The sequence below is a fragment of the Pelmatolapia mariae genome, linkage group LG3_W (genome assembly GCF_036321145.2).
Source record: "Pelmatolapia mariae isolate MD_Pm_ZW linkage group LG3_W, Pm_UMD_F_2, whole genome shotgun sequence".
Classification (NCBI taxonomy): Eukaryota; Metazoa; Chordata; class Actinopteri; order Cichliformes; family Cichlidae; genus Pelmatolapia; species Pelmatolapia mariae.
In genome coordinates, this window is record NC_086229.1 from 50,139,769 (window position 1) to 50,150,607 (window position 10,839).

The 10,839-nt window shown below is 42.0% G+C and overlaps 1 pseudogene; it reads left to right on the forward strand.

Moving 5' to 3' along the window:
* Positions 1-994: 994 nt before the first annotated feature.
* LOC134623373 (tripartite motif-containing protein 16-like) lies at positions 995-2,753 on the forward strand (annotated as a pseudogene).
* The last annotated feature ends 8,086 nt before the right edge of the window (positions 2,754-10,839 follow it).

Genomic DNA, 10,839 nt, shown 5'->3' on the forward strand with positions numbered 1-10,839 from the left:
GGTATTCTGTTTAAAAACTATTAGCCCCTGTGTCTTTCAGAGCGCTAAAGAAAAGCAAAATGCTCCTAAAACAGTTAAATCATCTATGTGTAATCAACAAGTCTTACTGTTGCAGTGTGTTTGTGACTAGTAGATAATTATAGGACTAGTTGCAATAAAGGAACCTTGTGGGGTTGCTGCAGTGCTCGTGTGGCTATGTGGGAATACACTGTTTTTAGAAGCATCACAGTTTATTTCTAAAAGAATACATGTTATTTGTGGCACTCTGTTTGAAACTATTAGCCCCTGTGTGTTTCAGAGCACTAAAGAAAAGCAAAATGCTCCTAGTTAAACTAAAAGTAAAATACTCCTAAACTAGCTAAATTAAATCATCTATGTCTAAATAGCAGAGCTCTGAGACCTATACAATCCTTTGAAAAGAGTTTAATTAAAACACATAATGGTTTCATTAAATAAAACGCTATTAAACACTTGTGAACTCATATGAGCCCTTGAACTCACATGCACGAGCAAAGCCACCTACTACAGAGGGTCACGCACACGTACGTGCACTGCCATGAACGCGCAGGGGGAAAAGGGGAAGTGATGGGGGAAAAGGGGAAGTGATGGGGGAAAAGGGGAAGTGGGGTGGGGGGCACAAAAAAGTACAGGTATATTACTACTACTGCCTTATCTGTATGTTTAGGATCATTATCCTCCTGCATTGACTAAAACTGAAGGACTGTTTGTTAACTTCAGTGAGAACTCTGACATTTCTAAACTGAAGTTTATTCATATACAAGAAAGTCTTAATATGCTTAAGTTGTTGTGAGCAGAAAAAACAAAAACAGGTTAAACAGACATCGCACTCAAACCGCTCCTCTTCCTGGAATGAAGCACAGCCTGATAAACAAGACAGGCTCCATTCACTGCAGAAACACATGCTGTTGAGATCAGAGCTCAGACTAGTTTCAGTTATAAGGAAGATAAACTCACACAGTCACTGACACTGAGAGGAGAAATGGCACAGAAAGGAGTTCAGCTGGACCGAGAAACCTTCTCTTGTTCCATCTGTTTGGATCTACTGAAGGATCCGGTGACTACAACCTGTGGACACAGCTACTGCATGAACTGTATTAAAAGTTTCTGGGATGAAGAGGACAGGAAGGGAATCCACAGCTGCCCTCAGTGCAGGAAGACTTTCACACCGAGGCCTGTCCTGGAGAAAAACATCATGTTAGCAGGTTTAGTGGAGCAGCTGAAGAAGACTGGACTCCAAGCTGCTCCAGCTGATCACTGCTATGCTGGACCTGAAGATGTGGCCTGTGATTTTTGCACTGGGAGGAAGCTGAAAGCCATCAAGTCCTGTTTATCTTGTCCAGCTTCTTACTGTGAGAAACACCTCCAACCTCACTATGATGCAGCTCCATTAAAGAAACACAAGCTGGTGGCCCCCTCCAAGAAGCTCCAGGAGAACATCTGCTCTCGTCATGATGAGGTGATGAAGATTTTCTGTCGTACTGATCAGCAGAGTATCTGTTATCTCTGCTTGATGGATGAACATAAAGGCCATGAAACAGTCCCAGCTGCAGCAGAAAGGACTGAGAAGCAGAAGGAGCTCGAGGTGAGACGACTAAACATCCAGCAGAGAATCCAGGAGCGAGAGAAAGATGTGAAGCTGCTTCAACAGGAGGTGGAGGCCATCAATGGCTCTGCTGATAAAGCAGTGGAGGACAGTGAGAAGATGTTCACTGAGCTGATCCGTCTCATCCAGAAAAGAAGCTCTGATGTGAAGCAGCAGGTCAGATCCCAGCAGGAAACTGAAGTGAGTCGAGTCAAAGAGCTTCAGGAGAAGCTGGAGCAGGAGATCGCTGAGCTGAAGAGGAAAGACGGCGAGCTGGAGCAGCTCTCACACACAGAGGATCACAACCAGTTTCTACACAACTACCCCTCACTGTCAGCACTCAGTGAGTCTACACACTCATCCAGCATCAATATTCGTCCTCTGAGCTACTTTGAGGATGTGACAGCAGCTGTGTCAGAGACCAGAGATAAACTACAGGACATTCTGAGAGAGGAATGGACAAACATCTCACTGACAGTCACTGAAGTGGATGTTTTACTGTCACCAGAGCCAAAGACCAGAGCTGGATTCTTAAAATATGCACGTGAAATCACACTGGATCCAAACACAGCAAACAAGTATCTGTTATTATCTGAGGGGAACAGAAAAGCAAAATTTATGAAAGAACAACAGTCTTATTCTGATCATCCAGACAGATTCACTGGATGTTATCAGGTCCTGAGTAGAGAGAGTCTGACTGGACGTTGTTACTGGGAGGTGGAGAAGGGAGGGTTAGAAGTTGGTGTAGCAGTCGCATACAAGAATATCAGCAGAGGAGGGACGGCGGATGAATGTGGATTTGGAAAAAATTACAGATCTTGGGCATTATATTGTGACACAAACAGTTCTGAATTTTGGGACACAGACGGTTATAAATTTCTGCACAACAATGACCAATCTCACTTCTCAGGTCCTCGGTCCTCCAGAGTAGGAGTGTACCTGGATCACAGAGCAGGTATTCTGTCTTTCTACAGCGTCTCTGAAACCATGACTCTCCTCCACAGAGTCCAGACCACATTCACATCAGCCGCTCTATGCTGGACTTTGTGTTCCTGGACTTTTTGTTCATGGACTTGGAGTTTGGCTTAATGCAAGCGCTGCAGAGTTGATTAAAGTCAAAAAGAGAAGACAGGTTGATGTTGATCCCTGACCATTATATGTACTTGTGTAGTTTCTAAATGAGGCTTTACATTTTAGAAGCTGAGAAGTTCAGTGGTCCATTGATGTGTGAAAATAATATTGCACTGATTCAAACTGTACTTACATTTATATACCTTACATCAATATAAATCTGAATTTGTTCTTATGGCTGATAATCATGTGAGTTTAAATGATACTACTCTTCATATTCAGCATGTTTGAAATCTTTCATCAGTCTGGTTAGTGGTTTTATTCTGTAGTTGCTATAGTGGGTTGTCAAATGCAACAATATATTGGAGCTGCAGTGATTCATCAGTTAGTCAATGATTACAGAATTGATTGTTTTATAATTATTTTAGTCACATTTAAAGCTGGTTCCAGTTTCTGAAATGTGAAGATTGTTGATTTTCTTGATCATATATGACTGTAAACTTAATGTCTTTGAGGTTCGAACTTTTAAAATGTAACAAAAATTAAATACTTAATGTTTGACATTTATTATCATTTTTTCAGATGAAAGTTTGATCACACTTGATCATTTATACATTTAAATATAAATATAAATGATACAGGCCTGTATATTGTGGAGTATAGACATGTTTCTTTGCCCTGAGCTGTGTCTGGCAGGCAGAGCTTCTCCACAAATCTGATGCTTATGATTTGGAGAAAATGAGCTGAGGGAGACACCTGGTGGACAAACACAGACATAACAGGAAGAAAGACTAAAGTGCAGAGGGGAGACAAACAGCTGGAAATACTTGTTGGAAAGGATTGTCATGCTTCAGAAAAACACACAGCACACACTCTAACAGTCCTTTATTTGCACTGAAGGAGACACGTGAAGAAACCAAATCACACAATAATGAAGTGAACACATTTATAGCCAGTGTTCAAGATGATGGATAGAAATGAAAATCAAGGAGCATTTATACATTTTTACGTCTGTGTCACAGAAACTGTTCAGCTATTCTCTGTTTATTAGTCTATTTATCAGGAACCTCTGTTGATTTTATATGTAAAGGATTTTTCTTCTGTCACTGAACCTTTTAAGGGTTTTCTCATAGTAGTTTTGGGGATTTTTAATTAGATTTACAGCTTCAGAATGACTTTGTGATGTCAGATTAGAAAGTCTGTGTCAAACCCTGGTGTTTGATCAGATGTTTGATCCCTGCAGGGTTGGTATTTCTTATATGAATGTTGAAATTGTTGTATTTGATTTGAGTTAGATTTGTACTGATGAATGATTCATTGTAAAAAGTGGATCTACCAACAGTTTATTTCTTTGTTATTGTGATTAAAATGTCAAACAAATATATTTTCCACTTTTTGTGTGACAGATGCAGGAATTTCTCTGTCCTGCATGTGGAGAAATCTGCTGTTAAATCAGAACATTAACAGGTTTCAGGTTGTATTCAAACACATATTACTGTGTATCATGTGTCAGCAGGCATGTGTTAACAGGGATTATAAGACACTTTAGTAGCTTTAATGCATATTTATATATTTAACACAGTAAGGCAACCAGGTTCTTTATACTAAAAAGAGGGAGGAGATGTGCTTCCAAGATTTATTATCCAGACAGGGAAAACAACTTCACATTCAACCATACAGGGAAGAGAAGTTCAGGACTGAGGCTTACCAGCAGGTGAAAATGGTCAACACAAGGGGAAGGCGGATCCATCAAATAAATAAATAAGTAAGTAAAAATAGATCAACAGTAACACTGTTTCGTCTTCCGTGGACTCTGTATCGCCTAAATCAGATAACTCCGCTACTGTGTGTTTGAACTCTAAAGACATTATTCAGAGTGACACCTCGGTGTCAAGTTGAAACTATGTTTGGCACCATTAACCTAGTTTGCCCAGTGACTGTTACTGCTCCTGAGCTCTGCTCTCCACTTCCAGTTCCTGTTCCCAGGGCAGCTCGGGCCCAGCTTTCCCTTGCACCCTTACCGGTTCCTCAGGTGGGGGTGGCTGAGGTCCAGCTGGTCCCTGCTTCAGTTGCCAGGCTAACTGAGGCTGTATTCATCCCTGCACCCGTATCTACTCCTTGGGTGAGGATGGCGGACACCCAGTTATTGCCAATGCCTGTTCCGGTTCTCCGGGTGAAAGCAACTGTGACCCTGCCGAGTCCTGGACCCGTTTCAGTTCCCTGGGTGGGAGCAGCACAGGTCCAGCTAGCTCCTGCGCCTACACGGGCTCCCAGGGTAAAGACAGGAAGAACCCAGCTCGTCCCTGCACCCATCTGTTCCTCGGGTGGGGATGGCTGGTGTTCGGCCAGACCCAGTACCCATCCCTGTTCCCCAGAGAAGAGCAGCTAAGAGTCAGTTACCTCATTAGTCACAAGTTCAACAACCATCACAGCCACCAGCACAACCATCATCACAACCACCACTACAACTTTTGTTTCAGCCTTTAGCTCATTTATCAGCTCAGTTTCCTGTTTTATCACCAGCTCAGCCTCTAGTTCAGCCTCTAGTTCAGTTTCTAGCTCTATTACTTGTTCAGGCTTTAGCTCTGTCTCCAGGTCCCTCTCTAGCCCAGCCCTGTTCACTTGCTGCCATCCTCTGCTGAAAGCTCTGGTGAGCTCATTCAGTCAGCTGAGGACTGCATCTTTCTGACAAAGCTCAGACAGACTGTTAGCACTGTACGTGCCCTGTGCAGCTACAGTTAGCTTCGCCTCAGCCGGACTTTTCTGCGCCTGCTGGCTCTGCATTCGACTCCGCTGGCGGTTCAGGAGAACCGCTCCGGCACCTCCTCGTCTCCGCTGGCGGCTCTGGTGAGCCCGTTCATCCGCCACCTGCTCCACCGTCTGCTCCATCGCCTGCGGCTGCCACGTTGCCATCTGGTCCAGTCTCGTCGGCTGTGGTTACCACACTATCGTCTGGTTCTGTACCCACCAAGCCTCCACCAGTACGCCCGGTGCCTGAGAATCGTCGCCCAGGCCCTCGTTTGCTCAGTCGCCGCCGCCATCTTCCACGCGTCCGGCATCTGGATCTGCTCAGTTGCCTGCGCCACTGCCACTCTTCACGTGGTCGGCCCCCCAAAACTATGGACTGTTATGCCGTTGGCCTGAGGGTGGGCTCCCTAAACTGTTTCTGGACTCATGGTTGACCCAGCTCCTCAGTTTGAGTTTTGGGCTCCTGCTGCTGGAACTTTGATTTCTTTGGACTGCTTTCCTGGACGCCAGCATTTTTGTTTTAAACTGTTTTCATTTATTTCTGAACTCATGCTGAATTAACACAATGTATGTTACACTGATATGACTGCTGAAATGTCAAAGCACCAGCAGCAACAGCTGCAACATGCCAATAAATTCTACGGTGCAAACAGCTCAAGTCAGAATAGTTTAGACCAAAACTAACAACACTGTGAACAGCGCACAATTATTAACAAACTCATCAGTCTGATTACAGTTTGTTTAGATAAATCCAACAGGACGTGAGATGTTGATGTTAAAACTGTTGCAGTGTTTTCAAATGATGGGACAGAGAGTGTGCTCCTGAATACTGAGGTGATGGTGACATTATTCATTTTTATTAAGAAATTAATTCTGTTTTTCTCCCATTGTGCTTGGAATGAGCTTGTTTCTCTTTTTGGTAATAATCTCCCCGACTCTGGAAAACCCTTTCACATGGTACTGAGGAGAGTATCCCACAGCAGGCCTGTAAAGGTTTGGATCTTGTGAGATTATTCTGTTATCATATGTTACCTTATATATGGAATCAAAGTAGTTGAATTATGTTAAACAGCTGTAGGGCATATATTATCCTTTAGTCTAGACTGTGTGCTGTGTATGTAGTTTAGTTCCCATTATACTTTTTGGGTTAAAAGAACATAATCATTTTGTAGTTGATTAGATAGGTGTGCATTACTCTGTACCCTTGATCTGTTGTGAATGTGTTACACTGTTTCTGCTGAGGGTAGGTGGGGGCTACTAGAGGCTATAAAAGGCTGAGTAACCCGTCACCATTTTGAGACTTGCTGTGACCCTCTGCAGGCAGGTCTCCCCATCATGATGGTTCTTATGCTCTTAAGTGTTGAATTGTATGGAAATAAAGTATTGTTGATTGAGCATTTATACACCGAGTATTGTCCTTCCTTCAGCCCAAAGATTAAAACAACTGGGAGATTTTAACAATCTATGCACCTCTGCCTAGATGATACCCATAGCTCAGGTGTTGTTGTTGTTGTTGTTGTTGTACCCCAGTTGCTTGGTACAAAACAGACACTTCACCTTGGAATTAAAAAAAACAAAAGCTTGTGAGTATTTTAGCAGTAACACATTTCATTATTGACATGAACATTATGTGTAATATTTTACTGAGAAAGATCAGCTCAGAGTGTTGCCACACAGGAGGAAACCCTTCTCCTTTTAGCAGGCTCCATGGAAACAAGCTCCTCTGTGTCACAGCTGAAACTGTTCGTAACTCGCACCAACACTCGAAACACTTTCTGAACCAGCGAGACTTCAGATGTCATCGTTATTACATAACATCAATATCCACATTGTACACATGCAGTTATAGTGATGACAGACAGAAACAGGGTGTATGTTGTTAACAAAATGACAAACCAAAGCATCATTACCAGCAAGATAAGTCCCATAAATATTAATCAGGTGTGTATAAGGTTCACCTTTTTGTATCTGACACAGAAACAAAAGCACAATGTTGTCTGCAGGTTGTTTGGAAGTCACTCTGAACCTGTCTTCCAGAAAACAACATGGATGTGCAGTTTTTCACTCGTTTTTATCTCAGATGTAAATTTATCCAGTGAATCGTTAAACTGTCAAAAATAAGCTTGTTTGTATTTTGTGACATAAAACACTCAGTGTTCACAACGCTCATGAGTGGAAATGTGCCGATAATGTGTGTTGGGAGCTGATAACAAGTTAAGACAGCCAGCAAATGTGTGCCCTCGATAATTGTTCTTTTAACAATGCTGGTTAATTCTGTCGTGTTCATGTTGATTCTTAGTAGCAGTGTGTTGTCAGTGTGGTTTGTGCTCGGCTGCAGGGGAGGAGTGGAGCAGTGGGTTCAGGGTGTGGTGTCAGGGGATACTGGTTGTTACAACCAGCAAGCATCATCTAAACACACCTTCCCTATTTTAAACAGTGAAACAAATGAGATTCATGATACGATCCAGAGGATTTCTGAAACAGGTTTCCAGCCTTACATTTCCAGTTTGAATTAATGACACATTAGTGAATGCTCTTTATCAGCTTCCAGGCTCAAGCAGATAAAGTGCACTTTGTTCTGCGTAACGCAACTGATGATGTGGTGCACAATTCCCTGGATCACAGCAAGTCTGTTGCACATGAGTCGGAAGCATAAAACAGGCGTGCACTGCTTAGTGTTTTTGTGTGATGGGGATGAAATAAGATGTGTTAACACTCACAGTCTGACCATTTGTGTCTCATAGCGATCGTGGAAAACACATGACATAAATTATATCATGACCCTGCTCACTTGGTGGGTTTGGGCAGTGTGAATAACCCTCTCAAAGCTGCAGGGGAATAAGCAGGTGTGATGTTGTCACTACTGGAGGTGAAACATTGTCATTGTTTAAAGAGGGAGGATACTTACACACTTCATAAACCAGCAAGAAGACATTTTCCCAGAAATAGAGTTTTGGTTAGTGGAATCGACAAACAGTTTGAGGCTGATTTGGCTGATATGGGTGAATATTTTGCAGACAATGATAATGTGAGATACTTACTGACGTGTACAGATGGATTTTCTAAGTATGCATGCAGGTGTCTTCAAACCAAGGCAGGAGCATCTGTTGCATCTGCTTTTGAGGATGAGTGAGGGACGTGTACCTGTTAAACTTCCAACAGATGAAGGCGAGGAGTTTAATAATAAACATTTCCATCAGCTGATGATTTGATTTAACATCACACATTTCTCTCCATAAAGCCAGATTAAACCAAGCATTGTGGAGCATTTTAACAAAAGCTTTAAGGGCCGTATGTGAAAATACTTCACATCTGTTAACTTATGAAGACATGTAAACGTGGTCCAGGACCTTGTGTTGTCAAGGTCAAGCGCTGTGAGGAGAAGAGCAACATGTCTAACCTTTCCTTTCCCTTTTCAGAGCAGAGGTGCAGACAGGAGGGCAGGCGGGTGAGTTTTCAGACTTACTCCGGGAAGCTGAGAGGAAGAGCAGCGGCAGCGAGCAGGTAAGTTTCCAGCAGGCAGTGAACAGACAAAGAGGACCAGCATCAGAATTTCCCCTCAGAGGTGAAACAAGATCATGATAAAGAAGACTTTAACACATTGTAAAGGCGGCACCACAGAAGAGGGAGACTTTAATGTGGCTGATATGCAGAGGTGGCAAAAGTACACACATGTTGTACTTAAGTAGAAGTACAGATACCTGTGTTAAAAAATGCCCAGTAAAAGTTAAAGTACTGATTCAATGTCTTTACTTAAGTAAAAGTGAAAAAGTAGAGGCTCTGAAATGTACTCAGAGTAAGAAAGTAAAAAGTAGCTGAGCTCTGCCTCATGAGCAGAGAAAAAGAAGGAAAATAAAAAGTGGCTCTATTTTCTGTTGCCTACATTGTAGAGGGAGACTTTGTCTCTAAACAGGAAAATGAGGAGTCAGGGGTTAAAGTGGATTCAGCAGGTGGAGGAACCCTAAAATCAGTTGTAATGGCTCAGTGTCTGAAAAAGATCACAACTCAAAAATTTCTATTGAGAGCTTCAGGCTGTACAGGCTGTGATATTTGTGCTCTTTGTGGATTTACACAAGTGAATTCAACCAGATGTCAGCTGATGTTTTTATGAGTTGAACAGGCTGATTTCCATCCTCTACACTGACAGTAAATTGTTTATGCTGTCTGTATATTAGACACTATTCAGCTGGTATGAAGGTGGAATTCAGTGAATCTAAGCGTCATGAGCTTAACTGCAAATGAATCTCTGCTACACTTGATGTAACCAAACTCTGAGCATGAAACCACAGCCACTGTCACCAGTCACACACTGTTCTGTACTTAAATCCATCACAGTGCAGCAAACTAACCTGTTTATCCTGCAGTAGCATGCAACCTTTAAATAACACAGTCAGTCTGTCTCAGTTTGTTTAGCAGCACGTTTCAGAATATGAAAAAACATAATGTCACATGTACAGAACCAATATCTGATTTAAAAACTGAGCTTTAAATGTTACATGTAAGCTTTACTCCCTCCCTGTGAAACACAGCAGCTGGACCTTTAGCTACAACTCACTGTGAGACAAACTGCACATGAACAGTTTGTGTGTTTGCTGATGTTTGTTGAGCTGATAGAAACGTTGCATTTGAAACAAACTCACACTTAAAGTTTGATGCTTGAAGGCTGTCTTCATCCTGCTCTCTCAGTCTTTGTGTCATCACCCAAAAGTTCAATGTTGCAGTGAAACAGAATTTACAAACTAAAAGACAAAAACAAAAAAAGACATGAACTGATCCATATCAGTTTAGAACAATATTGAACACAGGCTGCAGCTGGACGCTGACAGGTAACATCATTTTCACCTGCTGTCGCCTGGATGTGGAGCTGTACTGTAAACAAACACTGAAGCCCAATTCGACCAGAGTAGGAACAGAAATCTTTAACAAACTAAAATAATAAATTTCATCAGCTTGTCAGCTGGCAACCTGTGGATACAAGCAGACTAGTGGATCAGAAGGTTAAAGTTAGCTTATAATCTCTAGCGGTTTAAGCTTCATTAACTAATGTTTTAGATGCTATTTAGAGAACAGATAAAAACAAGCAGACACTTTAGTCACAGCAACGTCCCCGTATTATCAGAACAGTTTGAACTTTTGCTGATTTGTGCCATGAAATGATCTCTTCATCTTCTTTCTGCCACAGCAAAGAAAGTCTTAATTAGGCAATTAATGACAAACCAGCCTCTGTGTGAGCGCACTGTAACATCATGACATCATAAACACTGCATATAAAACTTGTTCTCATCTGTCCTGTATGTCATCATTAGACAAGTTAAAGAAATATAACGTTTAATGATAATTCCAGAAAATAATACTAACATGTGGTATTATTACTAGTATTAAAATAGTAGTTGTAGTATTTTTAAAGGTGCTCTAAT